Genomic DNA, 20663 nt, shown 5'->3' with positions numbered 1-20663 from the left:
GTGGCAGAGCATAGTCCCTTTCCAGCTGTCCCCCAAATCGAGGACAGTGTGAGGACTATGAGGCATTATGTCCTTCCCAGAGTGGCACAGATCTGGCCCAGGGATGTCATGGATGTACCCACTCCCTTCAGGAGGGTGGGTCTGCCCCCGGCCCTCACTGGACAGACACCAATGGTGCTGTTTCATGATGACCAGCCCTCTATGGGGAGCACAGCCCTGCAGCACCCAGTCAGACAGCTACCACGTGTCTATCCTGACACACATGATGGGGACCACGACTACAGATGTGGGCGGAGGCACACTGGTGTGTGGCACTCCTGAGGTCCAGGACCTGAGCACAAGCAGGGTGGAGAAGGCTGAGGCAGTGGGCAAGTGCAGGGTGTTGGACAGGATGCAGGACAGGACAGGAGCCTATGGGTGGGCTGGAGCGTGAGACTCAGGCTCAGTAGACCCCGGGATGCACATGTGTTGTTGGCCAGTGTCCTGCAGGCAGAAGACCTGTCCCCAGGCAGCCACACCTGCACCTCAGTCACAAGAGGCCTGGTCCTGCCTACCACAGTTGCACAACAACTGCAGGGACCCTGGCCCAAGAGCCAGCCACTGCTGCTGACCCCAGGAGGGGCTCTGATGAAAGGGGTGGGGTGAAGGTGTCCACAAGACAGTGCCCCAGAGACAGGGACAAGGTCTCTGTGGGGCCACCTGGAAATGAGACCACAGATCCCAAAGCCGCACTGGAAGGCAGTTGGCAGTTCCCAGGGCTCTTAGGAGGTCCTCCAGCTTACCAAATGAAAATCTAAAACACCTGGCTAATTGTGGATGTCAGATAAACAGTGTTTCAGCACAAGTAGATACTAAACTAAGTGGAGCACATGCTTATGCTAAAATTACATTATGTTTATCTGAAATTCAAATTAAGTAGGCATCAAATATTTTTACCTGGCAACCTTGAAAGGTTGGAAGAAGCAAGCCAGGGGAACCCAGGAAGAACCATTGCATGGTCTGGACTGGAGCTTTCCTTATAGGTTTAACTTTTTCAAAAGCATTTGTTTTTCTTTTCCCTTCTCCCACACTTTCCTCCTTTTTTTTCTGCCAGCTTTGTAGTGTGATTTTAAAAATCCATAACTGTCACTTCAAACATTGTGTGCATGTTGCGGGGACTGTGCCAGGGCCTCGAGCACACCAGGCCCTGCTTCCGTGCCAGCCACAGGCCCCATTGTTCGGGCAGTTTGGTGGCCTTCAGTGCACTCACCACCACTGCCTGTCTCCAGAAAGCCTCAGCATCCAGAATTAACACCTCATCCATTAAACTCCACCTGCTGCCTTCCTGCCCTGCTTCCACATTCTACCGTCTGTCTGAATTTCACCGAGAATTCTCATATCCATACAAGTAGTTTTTTATAAATCTGAGTTCTTTGATGCTCAAAATTGAAGATTAAATTTGAGGACAAAAGGAGGCATTTAGGAAATTGTTTATTGGAAATATTAGGAAAAAAAGCTCTTGCCTTGGCCTTATATAGACAGGCAGAGGCCGGGGACTGCTTTCCAAGAAAATGAGTTGAAAAGAGTTCAAAAGGAAGCTGGTTCTCTTGCTTTTCTAATGTTTTCTGGAAGTCCGGGTGGAGTCCAGGTCTGGGGTTAGGGAAGAGCTGTGCAGGGACACAGCAGACTTCCCTCCTGGGAGGAAGGGTCCCAGTCCCCTTTCTCCTGTAGCTTTTGTCCTTCTCCTCCTGTTCCCCTTGCAAGTCTCCACCTGAACCAGCTGTGGGGGTGGATTTGAGGGCGGGAGCTTTTCCTTTCGTGGACCTGCAGTTCAGCTGCTCTGACCACGTCCTCACAGAAACTGAATTGAACCTCACAGCAACTGAACTGAACCGCTGCGTGTCTCCTGTGAGCCTAGTCCTGCATGGTCTGTCCTGTTCCAGGCTTCTACATTTCTTTGTATTTTTTTGGTGCTGGGGAATCAAAGCCAGGACCATATGCATGCTAAGCACTGAGCTAGGGTGCTGGGAATGACGTGTCTTTATCCACAGGGTAAATCAAGGCTACTAAAATCCAGGCTGTAAAAGCCATCTGAAAGCCTGGGAGTGAGGGAGGCTGGAGGGGCGGGGCCGATCCGGAGCGCACTGGGGCGGGGCCTGCGGGTGAGCAGTGCAGGCAGTGCTAGGACCCTGCTGCATGAGAGAAAGGAAGGCAGACACAGGCTTCCTGGGCCTGGGGCTGTGCAGACGGTTAGGAGCATGGGGTGCGGGTTGGGGTGCGGGCTCCATACCCGGGGAGCAGACTGGCGGGCAGGCGGGAGGGGCAGATGGTGAGGTCACTACAGCACATGGTCCTCCCGCCACTGCCCCATGTCCCCCTGTGCCCCTAGTCCATGCAGCAGCACCGACCATCCTAAACAATCTTCCTCCCCACTGTAAAAGGATCAGAAAGCCAGCGGGGTCATCCTGGCACTCTCTGAGGCAGGAGAGTTCCAAGTTGCAGCCCACTTGGGGCAACTTAGCTACTTAATGAGACCCAGTTTCAAGAGAACTGGGGATGGAGCTCAGTGTGTTCCATCCCGTTTGGAAACAACAACAACAACAAAAAAAAACTGTGTTTATTTAGCTCAGTGGCACCATGCCTGCCTCGCAAGCTCAAGGTCCTGAGTTCGATCCCTGGTACCCCCTCAAAAAAGAAAACAAAATGAAATTGAATCAGCAGGATGTCAAAGGCCTCGGATGAACTGCAGTTATCAGTTGTGGAGCCAGGGAGGAGTCAGGGTTTCTAATAAGCAGACTCCTCAAGACAGACTGCTGTGGATAAAATGTCCAGGTTTTATTTTCAACTCCACCCCAGCTTTCTAGGCTACTGTGCCCACTAAAGGGATGTTTTCCAGGAGAACAAGGGCCTCTAGGAATAGGAGCATTCTTTTTTGGGGGGGGTACCAGGGGGATGGAACTCAGGTCCTTGTGCTTGTGAGGCAGGCAGAGAAACCACTGAGCTAAATCCCCGGCCCCAAGCAGCATTCTTTGTGCTGTGTTTTCTCCCATGTGGAGACAGCAGTAAGCATGCAGGGAGGGACCCCAAGGCTGGGTCCAGAAAGCATTCCTCACCCGGAGAGGTTGGTGCAGATACGTGTCCCCCATTTAGACAAACCATAGCCAGCTCCCCTTGACCCACACCAGGGATCCAGACACAGTGCCTCATACCTGAGACCAACAACACTTTTGACTTCTTAAGATTTGCATTTTAATGCATAAAAAAGCACAAATACCAGTAAGTCACAGAAGTTCTGAATCCACACAGCACTGGTTCAAGTGTGGCTTAATCCCAACCTACCATTTAGATGACAGAAAAATGTTACTTGGCTGGTCCAACCCCATTTCCTTATCAAAACCTGGGAATAAAGAGAAATTCACTGATACTAAGAAATAAATGAGACATTTCTTGAGAAGAATGGTTGTAAGGTATGTAGGTATTATTAGGTAACCAAAGTAATAATTACTAGTTTTAATGAGTATTGGTGGTGGTAATATTGTAGCATATGAAAATACTGAAGACGGTCCAAAAGATTATCTTCATGATAATTATTTAAGGGCTACCAGATATCAGAGGGGGTGATAAAGTGAAAAACACTATGATTAATATGATCCTTAGGGCAGAATCCAGTCGTGGAGAAAAGGAATGAACTCAGTGCTTTACAATCAAAGAACACAGGAAAAAGAAAGAGAAAACAAGAGATTATGCCAGCCAGTTGTGTGCTTTTAAAAGAAAGACAAAATTAGTAATTATTTAACCCAGTAGATCTAAAATGTGGCAATGGCAGCATGGAATCAACATAAACGTATTTTCCATGATTTCTTCCTCTCAGTCTCTGAATTTGGGGGTGCTCCTTGTACTTGAGTGCCCCTCAGTTCCAGCAAGTCACACTTCGGGTGCTGCCTGGCTGCAGTGGGAACTGGTGCCCACCAGACCGGACAGTGCCCATCCAGTGGCAGCTCTCAAGTTGCTTCTCAGTGTGTTCCTTTTCCTGTTCCTGCTTCCTCTCATTGGCAGAGAGGTGCAGATTCTGCTGAGAGGCTTTTCCAGGCTCTGGACCAGGAAGGGATTCTCACTCCTTAGGACTGTATTGGAGGCCTGGTCAGAGTGCTGATGGTTTAACTGTGTCTGAGGCTGTCTCTCTGCCTCCTATGCCTCCTAAGGGGTCTTGCATCTTTGTTGTGGTCAGGGTCTCCACTTGACAGCTGATCAGCAGATGTTTGCAGACAGGAGGAGGAAACCTCAAAGCAGCTGTATTCATTCCTGTAGGTCCTTGCTAATTTCTTGAGGATAGCTGAGCCTGGACATCTGCCTCACAATACAGATGTGGAAGAATGAGTGCCACTGGCATCAAGGCTGGTGCTGGTGAATCTTTTGCAGCATTCTTCTAGCAGGCGTTTTCAGGCACTCACAGACCCAAGCTGTCTCCCCTTCTGTGGGGAAGTCCTGTGACAGGCTGGCATCAGCAGAGTCACCAGCAAGGCTTGTTCAGAAGGCAAAAGTGACATGCACAGCCCCACTTAATCAGACACAGGATTTGTCCTTCCTGGCCAGCCAAGAGCTCAGAGCAATTTCTTTATTTCAGCTTTTTCTCCTGTTCTGAAATTAATTTTCTCTGAGATAGCCTTGCATATACTCTCCTCCTTTAACTGCCATTTCAGGGACTGGTTCTTCTACCTTGCTTCTCACATCTTGGTTTTTGGAAGTAATTTCTCTAAGATACTTGATAGGTCTATGTCTTCTCAGTACAAATATTTAAAAGTCTAAAACCCATTCTATTAATATGTGTGTACTGTATTAGTGTCTATAACACCATAAGAGTACAGCTGTTAGATACCAATGCATACAGAAATTAAATAATTGCTGGATTTCCAAGAAAATGGCAGAATGGTGAGCAGTAGAGAAACAGTCTCCCCAATAATCTGAATCTAGATGCTGGGAATATAGCAATGTGAGGAAGAGAAGGAGGAGGGAAGTGGATCTCCAGGACCTGGCAAGGATCTAAAGCAAGAATTCGAGCCCACAGTGAGAGCAGAGAGGGACCACAGTGTGGAGGAGAAAATTGGCAAGTGGCACTTTTTCCCTTAGCCCTGGGTCATGGTGTGGGAAGGGCAGCTCAAAGCTGAAGAGGCATGGTGACTACTGGGAACCCCAGAGCCCTCCACAGATCTGGGTTCTATCTGCCACCTCTGTCAACCAGAGACAGCAGAGATACACCCAGAAGTGGACATTTTTTTCTACTTTTCTTCCTTTCTTTCCTTTTTAATTTTATTTTCATTTTCTATTTTTTTCTGTTTATTTTCTGTCTTTCTTGATTGTTTGCTCTTCTTTTTATACTAGTGATAATACTGTTTCTACTTTTTTGGATTTTTGTTTGTTTGTTTTGTTCTGTTCTTGTTTCTATTTCTTTATTCTTTCTTTCCTGGCTTCACCAGTTCCCAAAATTTGTGTAATCTTCCTCTGTCTTCCAGCCTTGCTTCTAATCCCTTTCTCTTCTTCTATTTCTCTATTTTTCCCCTAATCTCTTTTAAATTTTCTTTCCTGAGGGTAAAATCACCACACTGAGGGCATATTTACTGTACACAATTTTCTGGTTTCTTTTACATTTGATTACATAACTACAAATCAATTCATATGCCAAATCAAAGTGGCAAATTAATAGTTCTCACAGTTTGTCATTCTCTAGGCTGTGTTTGATGTTGCTGTTATTACTTTATCCAAGGTGACATAATTGTTCTAATCAGTTATTTTTTTCTTGCATCCCATGACTAAGATTGCCTGAATAAACATATGAAAAAATGTTCAACATCACTGGTCATTTGAGAGATGCAAATGAAAACAATGCTGAGATTCCACCTCACTCCAGAAAGAATGGCTGCTATCATGAAATCAACCAACAACAAATGCTGACAGGGCTGTGGGGAAAGAGGAACACTGCTCCACTGCTGGTGGAAGTGTAGACTAATGCAGCCACTGTGGCAATCAGTATGGAGATACCTCAAAGAACTAGGACTGGAAGTCCCATTTGACACAGCTATTCCCCTGCTGGGTATCTTCCCCAAAGAACTAAAAGAATCATACCACAGTGATATATGTGCACCCACCTTCATAGCAGCACAGTTTGTAACAGCTAAAACTTGGAAACAGCCCAAATGCCCATCAACTAGTGACTGGATCAAAAAAATGTGGGATTTTTAAATAAAATGGAGTACTATTCAGCCATCAAAAATGAGAAATTAGAGACATTTATTGCTAAATGGATGCACATTGAGGTGATACTCTTAAGTGAAATAAACAGGACACACATGGGTAAATACCAAATAGTTTCTCTAGTGTGAAAAACTGAAAGTGTAAATAAGGACTAAAAGGTATAACAGATAATGTGAAATAGAAAGAAAAGGGGCAAAGGGGAGGGGGAAGTGGGAGAGGTAGGAGAAAGGAAAGAAGGGAATGGTATTAATATGAGAAAATGAAAAAAAGGAAAGAAAGTCTTTGTAAATAGGGAGGGATGGAGGGATTGAAGGGAGGGCAGGGGAAGGGGGAAAAATAAGACCCAAGACAGTATGTAAAGTTGCATATCTCCAATGATGAATGTCATTATATCGTAACCTAAAATGTCTCAATAAAAAGATAAACAAAAAGAAAAAGAAATACTGAACCTAGTGGTACCACATTGTCAAAGGCAAAAATGGGACAAATGTTACTGGATTTTATATAAAAACTAAAGTAGGTCATCTCTAAAGGGGTGTGCCAAAGGAGAAATTCATTAAATAATAAAAAAAAGATTGCCTGAGGGTCATAAACAATACAATAGGCCAGTGCCAAAGAATCAGGGGCTACCCAATTAGGCAGGAACTTCTCATCCCCAATAAATTGAAGAGGTACAATCTTGCAACAGAATCAAAATGCAAAAGCTAGATACATCTAGTAAATACTTCTGAGAAGTAGTCATTTCCTAAGGGTTCTTGATACTTGCAATAAAGACATCTATCATAAACACTTTATAAGCATCAAAGCAAGAATTAAACAACAACAAAAAAAAATGAAAATGAGAAGACATGGAAGATGCAACCCCAGGGTTCCAGCTCACCAAAGCAAACTCAGGGGGCAATGAGGTCAAACAATTCTAAAGCCACCCACCTGGACCCTCTAAAGTGATATCAGTGGAAGTATCAAAGTGAATGAATCAGGCTCTAGAAAAAAAATCAAATCAGAAGTAATTTCTCAGATAGCTTCAGAGATGATGGCCAGAATGAAGGGCATGATTAGTGAATCAGAGAAGATACAGTTTTTAAAAAAGTGATGCTTAGAAAAATGATGGAAGCCATGAATCCCCAACACAGGAATGAAATGGAACCCATGAAACATATTCAAACAGTTATCTGAGAGATTAAAAATTGAATTGAAAGTATATGCAGCAGAATAAACCAATGTGAGGACAAAATTTCAGATGTAGAACACAAGATATCCATTAGCAATCATGAAGAGAAATATTTTTTAAAACATAACAGGGACCATGAAAAATCAAGCCAACAGTTGCTAGACGATGTAAGCAAGAATAACATAAGGTTGACTGGATTCAGTGAAAAAGCAAGAGATAACGGAAATGACATAATAAACCTGTTCACAGAAGTAATGGTAGAAAACCTCCCAAGTATGTGAAAAGAATCTGACACACAGATAAGTGAGGAATATTGAATTCAATTAGCCATGATCAAAATAAATCAACAACAAGGCATATAATAGTCAAGATTCCAGAAATTCAACACAAGAACAGAATATTAAAAAGCAGTTAGAGAAAAGAAACAAATTACTTATAAAGGAAAACCCATAAGAATTACAGTAGACTTCTCAACACAAACCTTAAGTCGAGAAGAGCTTGGAGTGAAGTATTTCAAGCCCTAAAAGAAAACAATCTCCAACTCAGATTGATATACCCACAAAACTGTCTTTCAAAACTGATGGAGAAATAAGATACTTCCATGACAAAGAACACCTGAAGAAATTCATGACCACCAAACCAGCAATCCAAAATATTTTGAAGGATATTCTAGAAAGAAATAATGGAGACTACAACTCCATGAACACCAACAGAACAAATCCACCAGGCAAGGCAAGTAATTAAACAGAGGGGAAAGAAAGGGAACAAACAACAAGAAAATAACATGACAAGGATAAGTCAGTACATATCAGTTATAACCATCAATGTCAATGGTCTCAATTCACCAATCAAAAGAAACAGAATGGATCAAGGAACAAGATCCAACAATATGCTTCATACAAGAAACACATTTAACTCAAACAAGAAATTCATATACTGAAAGTCAAAGGACAGAAAACAATACTCCATGTGAGAGAAACCTGGAAAAAAGAAGGGGTAGCTATTCTATTTGGAGACAAAGTGGATCTCAAGCAAAGATTGATCAAGAGAGAAACAGAAGTTCACTACATCCTTGTTAAGGGAACAATTCAATAGGAACAGATTACAATCATAAATATATATGCATCAAATATTGGCACACTGAGTTATATAAAATAAATATTAATGGAAATGAAAAATCAAATAAGCCCTTGGGCCACAGATGTAGCTCAGTGGTTTTGCTGCCTGCTGTGCAAGTGCAGGGACCCAAGTTTGATCCCCAGTACCAAAAAAAAAAAAAAAAATCAAATAAGCCCTAATACAATTGTAATGGGGGACCTCAATACCCCACTGTCACAGACAGATCAACTAGACAAAATATCAACAAAGCAGTGTCAGAGTTGAACAAAATTTGAGAACAAATGAACTTAGTAGACCTCTACAGAGTGTGGCACCCTACAACATCAGAATACACATCATTCTCAGCTGCACATGGGATATTCTCCAAAATAGACCACATACAAGCTCATAGAACATGCTTAAATGCAAATAAACTGAAATTATCCCATATTATCAGACAGTAGTGCAATGAAACTGGAAATCAATGGCAAAATAAACTACAAAAACTCCATAAACACATGGAAATGGAAAAACACCCTCCTTAACACCCAATGGATCACTGGGGAAATTAAAGAAGAAATCAGACAGTTTCTGCAATTAAATGACAGTGCCAATACAACATACCTTGACTTAGGGATGCAATGAAAACAGTCCTACTAAGGAAATTTATAGAACTAAATCCCCACTTCAGAAAAACAGAATGAGCTCAAATAACCTAATATTGAACCTCAAGCTTCTAGAAAAAGAAGAGCAAGTCAAGCTGAAAGCTAATACAAGGGAGGAAATTAAAAAGAATAGAACAGAAATTAATGCTAAGAAAACAATATAAAGAATCAATGAACTGGATAATTGGTTCTTTTTTAAGATTAAGAAAATGTTACAAACCCTTAGCCAAACTTATCAAACAAAGGTAAGAAAAGACTCAAATCCATGCAATTAGGAATGAAAAGGGTGAAATTACAGTGAATACTACAGAAATCCAGATCATCAGTAGCTACTTTGAGAACTTGTACTCAAATAAGTTGGATAACGGAATGGACAGATTCCTAGATAAATATGAATTACCAAAACTTAATCAAAAAGATATAAAGATTCTAAGTAACTCAGTATCAGTCAAGAAATTGATGATGTAATTAAAAACCTACCAACAAAGAAAAGCCCATGTCCTCATGGATTCACTGCTTAAATCTACAAAAAATTTAGACAAGACCCAATGCTGCTACTTCTCAAACTCTTCAATGAAATTGAAAAGAAAGTAATACTCCCAAACTCATTCCTGGAAAAGTAAGCATTATCCTAATCTCGAAATCAGAGCAGGGTTCAACTAAAAAAGAGAATGACTGGCCAATCTTCCTAATGAACATAGATGCAAAAATCCTCAGTAAGATACTGGCAGAGTGCAGCAAATCATCAAGAAGATTATACACCATGACCAAGTAGGATTGAATCCAGGGATGCAGGGGTGGTTCAACATATGGAAATCAATAAATGTAATATACAATATTAATGGAGCCAAGTACATAAACTATATGATCTTCTCAATAGATGCAGAGAAAATATTTGACAAAGTCCAACACCCATTCACATGATAAAATTCTTACAAAAATTGAAATAGATTACCTTAACCAAATCTGATAAAAGCATTCTATGACAAACCAACAGCCTACCTCATACTAAATGGACAAAAACTGAAAGTGTTCACTCTAAAATCAGGAACAAGACAAGGATGTCCACTATCACCATTCCTATTCAATATAGTTCTGGAACATTAGCTGGAGGAATTAGACAAGAGACAGAAATAAAATAAACAAGGACAGGAAAGGGAGAAGGTATCATTATTTGGGGATGACATGATACTACATAGAAGACACTGGAAAATCCACCAAAAGACTTCAAGATTTAATAACCAAGTTCAGTAGCATAGCTAGATATAAAGCCAACCCTCAAAAATCAACAGCATTTCTGTACACAAATAACAAACTCATTGAAAGAGAAATTAGGGAAACAAAACCTTTCACAATAGCAACCCAAAGTATGAAATACCTTGGGATCCATGTAATGAAGGAAGTACAAAACCTTTAATTAAAAACTACAGTACTCGGAAAAAGATCAAAGGAGATATCAGAGAATGGAAAGATATCCCTTGCTCTTGGGGAGGAAGAACCAACATAGTGAAAATGGCCATACTCCCAAAACTGTTTTATAGATTTAATGTAATTCCAAACAAAATACCAATAGCATACCTCACAGAATTAGAGAAAATAATCCTAAAATACATTAGGAACTGGAAGAGGCCTAGGATAGCAAAAACGATCCTGGGCAACAAAGGCAAGGACAGAGGCATCACAATCCCTGACCAGAAATTATACTACAAAGCTATTGTGATAAAAACAGCATGATACTGGGTGTGCGTGGGGGTGTCAGTGGAACAGACGACAAGATGCAGAAACAACTCCAAACATATTCAGTCACCTTATTTTTGACAAAGGGGCCAAACAACTTCATTGGAAGAAAGATAGCCTCCACTTCAATAAATGGTGCTGGGAAAACTGGCTTTCCACATGCCTCAAGACTAAAACTAGACCCATATCTCTCATCAAACACTAAACTAAAATGAAAATAAATCAAAGATATAAATATTAAAATAGAAACAATTTACTCTAAATGAGATTAGGTAGAACTCTTGAAGACATAGGTGTAGAGAAAGCCTTCACGAAGAAAACCCTTATTGCACAGGAAATATCATAAAAAAATCAACTGGGATCTCATCTTATTAAAAAGCTTATCAGTGTAGACGTCTTTTACTTCCTTCGTTAGATTGATTCCTAGATATTTCATTTTTTTAGATGCTATTGTAAAAGGAATTATTTCCTGAATTTCTCTCAATGGGTCTGCTATTTGTGTATAAGAAGGCTATTGTTTTTTTGAGTGTTTACCTTGTATCCAGCTACTCTATTGAATCTGTCAATTAGGTCTAGCAGACTTTTGACTGAGTTTTTTGGATCTTCTATGTAAAGTATCATATCATCAGCAAATAATGACAGTTTCACTTCTTCCTTTCCTATCTCTATTCCTTTTATTTCTGTCTCTTTTCTAATTGCTATGGCTAATGTTTCCAGAACAATATTGAACAGGAATGGTGATAGTGGGCATCCTTGTCTTGTTCCTGATTTTCACATGAAAGGTTTTAGTTTTTGACCATTTAGTATGATGTTGGCTGTTGGGTTTTCATAGATAGCCATAATCAGGTTGAGAAAAAGCCCTTCTCTTCCAACTTTCTGTAAGATCTTTTTCATGAAAGGGTGTTGGATTTTGTTGAATGCCTTTTCTGTGTCTATTGAGATGATCATATGGTTTTTGTCCTTGACTCTATTAATATAGTGTATTACATTTATAGATTTACAGATGTTGACCCATCCTTGCATCCTTGGGATAAATCTGACTTGGTCAGGGTGTATGATCTTCTTGATGACCCTCTGCATTCTGTTTGCCAATATCTTATTGAGAATTTTTGCATCTACATTCATTAGGAAGATAGGTCTGTAGCTCTCTTTTTGGGTTGGATCTTTCCCTGGTTTTGGAATTAAAGTAACACTTGCTTCCAGGAATGAATTTGGAAGCCGTGCTTCCCTTTCAATTTCCTTGATGAGTTTAAAGAGTAATGGTTTTAGCTCTTCTTTTAATGTCTTGTAGAATTAAGCAGTGAAGCCATCAGGACCTGGGCTTTTCTTTGTTGGTTAAGTTTTTTATTACATTTTCAATTTCACTCATTGTTATTGGGGTGTTTAGAATTTCTATATCTTCTTCATTTAATTTTGGCAATTTGTATGTATCTAGGAATCTGTTCATTTTTTCTGTGTTTTCCATTTTATTAGAGTACAGGTTCTCAAGACAGGTATTGATGATTCTCTGAATTTCTGCTGGATTTGTTGTGGCTTCACCTTTTTCATTCTTAATTGCATGGATTTGAGCCTTTTCTTTCCTCTTTTTGATAAGGTTGGCTAAAGGTGCATCGATTTTATTTATTCTTCCAAAAAAACAACTCTTTGATTCATTGATTTCTTTTGTATCTGAAAACTACAGCTCTCTGAAAACGGAGATTGAAGAGGATATAAGAATATGGAAAGATGTCCCTTGTTCCTGGGTAGGAAGAACAAATATAGTGAAAATAGCCATACTTCCAAAACAACTATATAGATTCAATGCAATGCCAATTGAAATTCCAACAATATACTTCACAGAAGAGAAAACAATGCAAAAATACATTTGGAAGCAGAAGAAACCTAGAATAGCAAAGGCAATTCTAGGCAACAGAGACATGTCTGGGGGTATCACAATCTCCAACTTAAAACTATACTACAAAGGTACTGTGATAAAAAACAGCATGGTACTGGCAAAGAAACAGACCCAAATATCAGTAGAATAGATTAGAAGATGCAGAAACAACTCCAGACATACTTAGCCACCTCATCTTTGACAAAGGAGCCAACCACCCTCATTGGAGGAAAGATAGTCTATTTAATAAATGGTGTTGGAAAAACTGGATTTCAACCTGCAAAAGATTAAAACTAGACAAATACCTATCACCATGCACTAAACTAAGATCAAAGTGGATTAAAGATCTAAATATAAAGACAGAAACACTAAACTTGCTGGAAGATAAGTTACGTAGAACTCTTGATGACATTAGCATAGGAAAAGACTTTATGAACCAATCTTCAGCAGCACGGGAGCTAGCACAAAGAATCAACAACTGGGATCTCATCATATTAAAAAGCTTCTGCACTGCAAGAGAAATTACCAACAGAGCTAAGAGACAACCTACAATGTGGGAAGTAATATTTAGTAGCTGTACCTCAGACAAAGGTCTACTATCAAGAATTTACAAAGAACTGAAAAAAATCAGACCCCCCAAATTTAAAGACCCAATTCAAAAATGGGCATCCAAAATGAAAAGACATTTCTCAGACAAAGAAGTAAAAACAGCAAATAAATATATGAAAAAATGTTCACCATCACTGGTCATTTGAGAGATGCACATGAAAACAACACTGATATTCCACCTCATCACACAGAGATTGGCTGCTATCAAGAAATTAACAAATAACAAATACTGGCAGGGGTGTGGAGAGAAAGGAACACTTCTCCATTGTTGGTGGGAATGCAGATTGGTGCAACCACTGTGGAAATCAGTATGGAGACACCTCAAAGAACTAGGGCTACAGGTTCCATTTGACCCAGCTATTCCCCTACTGGGAATCTTCCCCAAAGAATTAAAAGAATCATACCACAGAGATATATGTGCACCTATGTTTATAGCGGCACAGTTTGTAATAGCTAAAACTTGGAAACAGCCCAAGTGCCCATTGACTGCAAACTGGATAAAGATGTGTTTTTTCCATAAAATGGAGTACTACTCAACTATAAAGCATGAGAAACTAGAGACATTTATCACTAAATGGATGCATATTGAAGCCATACTCTTAAGTGAAATAAATAAGCCACACATCTGTAAATACCAAATAGTTTCTCTAGTGTGAGAAATTGCAAGTGTAAATAAGGATGAAAATGAATTTGAAATAAGAAAAGGTCCAAGGGTTAGGCGATGGTGGGAAGGGAAGGAAAGGGAAGAGGGGAAAGGAAAAATTATGAGAAATAAAAACAATGGAATCAAACTCGCTGTAAATAGGGAAGGGTGGAGGGGGTAAAGGGTACACACATAATTGGAGAAGGAATAAAAACTAAGATACATCATGTTCTGGTACAAACACCCAATGATAAATGTAAATGTATTTTATACCTAAAATGTACCAATAAATATATATAAATAATAATAAAAAAAGCTTTTGCACAGCAAAAGAAATCAATAAAAGTGTTTAATGGAAACCACTAAAAGAGACAACCCACAGAGAGGGAAAATATTTTTTCAGCTATTCCTCAAAGAACTAATATCTAGAATATATAAAGAACTCAAAACAATCATAGCCTCCAAATTTAAAGAGTCAATCCTAAAATGGGCATCTGAAATGAATAGACACTTCTCAGATGAAGTAGAAATGGCCAATCAATCTATGAAAAAACATTCAACATCACTGGTCATTACAGAGATGAAAATTAAAATACCATTAAGAATCCACCCCACTCTAGAAAGAATGTCTATTATCAAGAAATAAGGCAACAACTAATGCTGGAGAGATTGTGGAGGAAAAAGAAGTCTTTTCCACTGTTGGTGGGAGTATAGACTGGTGCAACCACTGTAGAAATAAGTGTAAACTGGTGCCACCATTGTAGAAATCAGTGGAAATCAGGTTCCTCAAGAAACTAAAACTAGAGGTTCCATTTGATGCAACTATGCCCCTTTTTGGTATCTTCTTGAAAGAATTAAAAGCATCAAACCACAGTGATAAATGCACACCAATATTTGTAGCAGAACAGTTTAAACAGCTAAATCTTGCAAACACCCTAAATGCCCATCAACTGATGAGTGGATAAAGAAGATATGTTTTGCTTACACGATAGAGTACTACTTGCCATAAAGAAGGATAAATTCAGTCCCACTGCTCCCAGCCCAGAGGTAGGGGCTTCTGAGCCAGTGCTCATCCTGCCACTCCTGGCTCAAAGGTAGGGGCTTTTGAACCACTGTCCCACTATTCCTGGTCCAGAGGAAGGGGATTCTGGGCCACCATCCAGCCCCCGCTCCCGGCCCAGAGGAAGGGGCTTCCTGGCCACCATCCTTCCTACCACTCTTGGCCAAGAGGAAAGGGCTTTTGGGCTGCCATACATCCCACCACTTCTGGCCAAGAGGAAGGGGCTTCAAGGCCACCATCCCTCCTGCAGCTCCTGACCCCTGTCCCAACTTTCCCAGCTCAGAGGAGGTGAGCCCAGCAGACGCCAAGAGCACACCACCCCCTGCCCTGGGTCAAAATGAGAAGACACATAAATATGTCTCAAAACCACACTTCCAGATCACCTAGAGCAACCTCAAAGGGAAATGAGATGAAATACTCTGATATTCAACCACCTGGACCAACTGAACTGGCAACAAAAATATATCTGGAAAAAATAAAATCAGAAATAATTTCTCAGATAACAGGAAAGATTGTGCTCCTAGTGCAAGACATGATTAATATAGAGAGGAGCTGAGGAACATGATGGAATCCCAACGCAGGAAACAAATGGAATCCAGAAAACAGATGACAATAGATTTCCAGGAGATAAAATAAACTCCACTGAAAGTCTACACAGGAGAATGAGCCAATGTGAGGACAGAATTTCAGACACAGAAGATAAGATTGCAATTAATAACCAGGAAAAGAAAAATTGCCTCAAAAGTATAAGGGAGCATGAGAAATCAATGCAACAGCTGCTAGATGATGCAAAGAATAACATAAGACTGATTGGAGTCAAAGAAGAAACAGGAGAGAGTGCAGATGACATAAAAAAAAAAAAAAACCTCTTCACAGAAGTAATGGCAGAAAACTTCCCAAGGAGGGGAAAAGAACGTGACATACATATAAGTGAGGCATATAGGACTCCAAATAGCCTTGATCAAAAAAAATCTACACATAGGCATATAATTGTTAAGATTCCAGAAACTCAACAGAACAACAAAGTCTACAAGCAGTTGGAGAAAAGAGACAAATCATATACAAAGGAAAGCCCATCAGAATCATAGCAGACTTCTCAACACAAACCATCAAGGCAAGAAGAGCTTGGAGTGATATATTCCAAGCCCTAAAAGAAAGCAGCCTCCAACCCAGATTGATGTACCCTGCAAAACTATCTTTCAAAATTGATGGAGAAATAAGATATTTTCATGACAAAGAGCACCTTAGGAACTTCCTGAATACCAAACCAGCACTCCAAAGAATTTTACGCAATATCCTAGGAACAGACATTGAGGATCACAACCCCAGGAGGCACAGAAGAATGAACCCATCTGGCACGACAAGAAATTAAATGGAAAAGGGGAGAACCCACCAAAAAATAAGTCATGGCAATGATAATTCAATGTTTCAGTTATAACCATCAATGTTAATGGTCTCAATTCATCAATCAAAAGAAACAGACTGGCAGAATGGGTCAAGAAGCAAAATCCAACCATATGCTAACTATAGATCTCATTATTACAGAAGCAGCACAGGTCAATCACAGTTAAAGAACAGGGGAGATGAAATCCGACAGTAACAGATTCACTCAGCACTGAGGGACATGGTCTGTGATCTCAAACCTCTTCAGGGACTCTGCGGGGCACAACCAGGACCTCCCGCCCAAGTTCTCCGTGGAGCTCTTCACCAGGGCTGAAGCAACGCCTGCACGCTCAAGTGGCGATCATTAAACACCTTGTGAAAGCTCTGGGCACAGATTCCCCAATTTAAGGCCCGACACCCGTGAGTTGTCATCATAAAGCTGAAAAACCGCGCCAGTTCTCCGAAGGTACTGCCTTCCCGGGCCGGCCCCTTTCCCCCATTGGCCTACGGCCCGTCCATCAAAAGGCCCCTCCCCTGGCTTCCACAAGCTCCCCTCCCTCAGGCAGCCCCTCAGAATCACCTACCTCCGGGTCTGACCTTCCTCTACCCGGTTTTCTGGGTCCTCAGTTCTGCTACCGTGAAGCGCTCCGCTCACCTTGTCCCCCCAGGGAAGGACTGCTGCATTAGGTCCAGACTGGAGAGACAGCCTGGAGGCCGCAGGCTGAATTGAAATCCCGCGGTTCCTCAGCGTTACCTCTGAAAGGCGCGCAACACGTCACCACGCCCCTCAGCACTGCGCCTGCGCACTCGGAACACCTGGGAGGCACGGCGGCTGGGAAGGGGAGGGCTTGCTTTTGCTTGCCTTGAGCCACTGCGCAAGCACAGTGCTTTCCGGGCTTTGCTTTATGGGCGCAAGTTGTTGAACTCCGCAGTCCCAAAGAACCTGTGATCCGAATCTCTGATCACAACCCTGGGCTTAGCATGGTCCTCCTGGGACTATCCCAGCTGTGCAAGGTGTTTGATTGACCCTCCGCCCCCTGCGCCAAATGTGTGAGGCATTCAACAGTTGTTTGCCTTGATCAAGTTACTACTAAAGAGCAAAGGTTGATTTTAGTATACTGAGTGCTTCATATGTTTGCCCAATTTTCTGGAACTGGTTACTTCACTGGTTGTTCTGAAAGCTAAAATGCTGTCCTGTTCTGTAGTTTGCACTGATGTTATCTGTGGATACCTGCATTTCAAGTTCTTTGCCTCAAATTCTTCCCTGTTTCATACCTCTCTGCTAACCTGGATAGTGGTGGGGAAAAGTTTCCTTGGCTGCCAGTCTTAGCTTCACTTTCTTTTACTGAAATGCCCTGATGCTTAGTGTCAATCATCACATTTGTGGAAACTGCCCTGCTTAAAAAGAAAGTTTATTACCATATTTGGTATAGTTAACTAATAGATTTGTCTAGCAGTGGGCTTATATATGTTTCCACTTTCAAAGAAAAAAAAATCTTAGGAAAAGAAAATGGATTTTCCTAAGAAATATATGGTTCACAATCTATGGTAACTGGCCAAATTTCCCTACAGGACTGTCTCCATCTGAATGGGATTATTTCAGTCACTGGAAAGTGACACACAGCTTCCATGAATTGGTGGTAGTAGAAACATCTGACTTTCATTCTTTCCCCCCAAGTTGGAGGAGCTTGGGGGATTGGCCAGCAGCAGATTGGCCTTCCCCAGGCTCCCCTTTGGTCCCCCATGCACCCCAATTGACTAGGACAATTGCTGCAGTGTCCTCTCTGGCTATCGAGTCCCCATTCTCTACTCCCGACATGAGTTGGGAGTGCAGCCAGACAGGCCGCATGGTATCCCTTTCCCACAGGTCTGTATATAAATGTGTATAAAACAAGAACTAGATACATAGATACATGATTCATATTAATAAAGGATTTTTAAAGAAGGATACATGGAAATGTTCATACTATCATGGTTAGGAAAAATCACTATTACACACTAACAAGTTCTCCCCTGAATTAAAATAAAATTTAGCACTTTGCAATCTTAAATTAAAGAATATTTGTTATTACATATGACCAGCCATTTCTGGAATACCAAAAGCCTTATATGAGGGAAATTCTTCCAAAATACCCTCTGGGATATTGCAAAAATAAATTTGAGAAACACGAATACACAAGTAGCTATCAGAGAATAGTATTATTTTAACGGCAAATGGTAAACACCGAAAGGCAACCATGAAGGGAGAATGTAAAATTTAATAAGTCAATGGACCTTGTCAGGATAATTCTTCAAAGAAGCAGGCAGCTGCCTTTTGTCCTTCTACAGTTTATATAGGATTTTCAAGCAGCAACTAAGTACAGAAGCAGAGCAAGCAGTTGATTGGTTACATATGATATCATTATTACTGATTGGTCTATAGCAAGTTCAAACTTGGGTTAGAAAACATTAGTTCAGGGTAAGGTTGACTAGAGAAAGGAGACACATATTTGGAATATGCAACAGTTCAGGGCAGGGTCTGTCAAAAAGGAATAGATAAGGGAGACATGTGCTTGGAGTGGGCATCAGGTCAGGGCAGGGTCTGCCAAGGAGGAATTTGCTTGGGCTGAAAAAATAAAACTGCTCATGACCAACATTATCCTAGACTGGTGTTCCACCTGTCTGTCAACTTTTTTATTTTTCTGTCTCATTATCACCACATTAAAATTATGGTGATTCTTCAAAAGAAATAATGAAATGCTTTAGGGAATTCAGGAACATTGATCTATACATAAAGGTTAGTGTGTTAAAATTCATAAAAGTAGTTGAGAATTTCAAGGGGAGAACAAAAAGGAAGTAATAGAATCAAAATTGAGCACAAATAATGATATTGGTTGTAAAATCAATAAAACAAAAATCTAGAATGAAGTTCTAATTGAAAAATATGATAATTACAGATAGTTACAGGTGTAAGACTGTTAGAGAAAGAAGTAATAATCTTTTATTTATTAAAGTAAATCACATACTGTGATCAAATATAAGACTGGAAAATGGTGCAGATTTGCCTCAGGTGTTTGATATATTTTAGTAAAAGAATATTTTAACTTCAGATGCTACCATGAAGTGTGACAACTCATCATTACACCTAAATGTTACAGCTATCCAAACGTCTCCAGAGGCAAAGAAACCAAATGGCACTTGAGAGATGGATAGAACCAAGCTTTATTATGCCTGCAGGCCCAGAGGAATTCACACTTTGAAGTCTGAGCCCCAAGTAGAAATGGAAGTTATCTTATATAGATGACTTCTATATGGAGAGGTGTTGGGGTTGTGCATCAGGTAACCATGTTCACAGAAGAAGAAGGGCAGAGTTAACAAAACATCTTGGAACATCTGGTAGGAACGTCTTGTAAATTGGACAGTTACATTGGCAGATAAGACACCTGAATAGTTATTTTCAGTGTAGGTAACTTTAACAAAACAGCTTATGATTCCTGGCAAAATTGGTGTGGAGTGCTTGGAAACAGACAAAGGGGTGCCATAGTTATGTTGTGTATTATTTCCTTATCAAAGAAGGCTTTTTTTTCTTACAGAATGTGTTTTACCTTTGAACTCAGTAAAAGAATTCCTATGTGGTTTTAACAAAATAATGTAGCACTTAGGGACAAAGATGCAGCCTAGCAGCCCTGGACTGGAGGCCAAGATGGAGAAGACCTCCACAGCCACCATGACCTTCCCCTTGGTGCTGTGGTACACAAGGAGGAAGGTGACCCACACACTGCAGACCACCAGCATGGTGAATCCCATGTCTTTTTATCCCTTATATTTTATCCAGACAACTTAGGGTGGGTAGCACTCATACACTTAATCTTTGTTCCCTTGAGCCTAGCATTTCAACAGGAATCAATCCCAGTGTCACACACTCTGGATCCAGCCACTTCTGAAAATCCCACCTATGACTGTATGAGGCTTTGGGTGGACATCTAGACACAAGCTATAGCATGAAGTATCTTCATCTCTACTCTAACCCTGTTGTAGGTTTCAGCTTCCTGGGATTTGCTTTCCTACTTGTGCTGCCTTGATCTGATTTAGGAAAGTTGGGAGATCAGATTAGATTAGATAAGAGATCCAATTTGACTCAGCTATTCCTTTTCTGAGTATCTTCCCTCAAGAATTAAAAGCATAATACCACAGTGTTTATAGCAGTACAATTTGTA

At 40.8% G+C, this 20663-nt stretch overlaps 1 long non-coding RNA gene across 9 annotated transcripts in view; it reads right to left on the bottom strand.

Moving 5' to 3' along the window:
* LOC106008269 (uncharacterized) overlaps positions 1 to 17537 on the bottom strand; it is a 223593-nt gene extending 206056 nt beyond the window's left edge. For 3 of the 9 annotated variants that reach the window (XR_015442136.1, XR_015442137.1, XR_015442134.1), the window contains exon 1: positions 17052 to 17276. This is a non-coding gene — a long non-coding RNA (uncharacterized LOC106008269). Of the gene's footprint in view, positions 1 to 17051 lie in introns of all 9 variants that reach the window. The other 6 variants (XR_015442131.1, XR_015442129.1, XR_015442130.1 and 3 more) reach the window with 5 other exon arrangements.
* Between the last annotated feature and the right edge of the window lie 3126 nt (positions 17538 to 20663).

This window comes from Heterocephalus glaber, unplaced genomic scaffold (assembly GCF_053883595.1).
Source record: "Heterocephalus glaber isolate CG9 unplaced genomic scaffold, H.glaber_assembly_v1.0 deba00001533, whole genome shotgun sequence".
Taxonomy (NCBI): domain Eukaryota; kingdom Metazoa; phylum Chordata; class Mammalia; order Rodentia; family Bathyergidae; genus Heterocephalus; species Heterocephalus glaber.
Note: the sequence above shows the minus strand (reverse complement) of the source record. Positions and strands in the feature narration are given on the sequence as shown.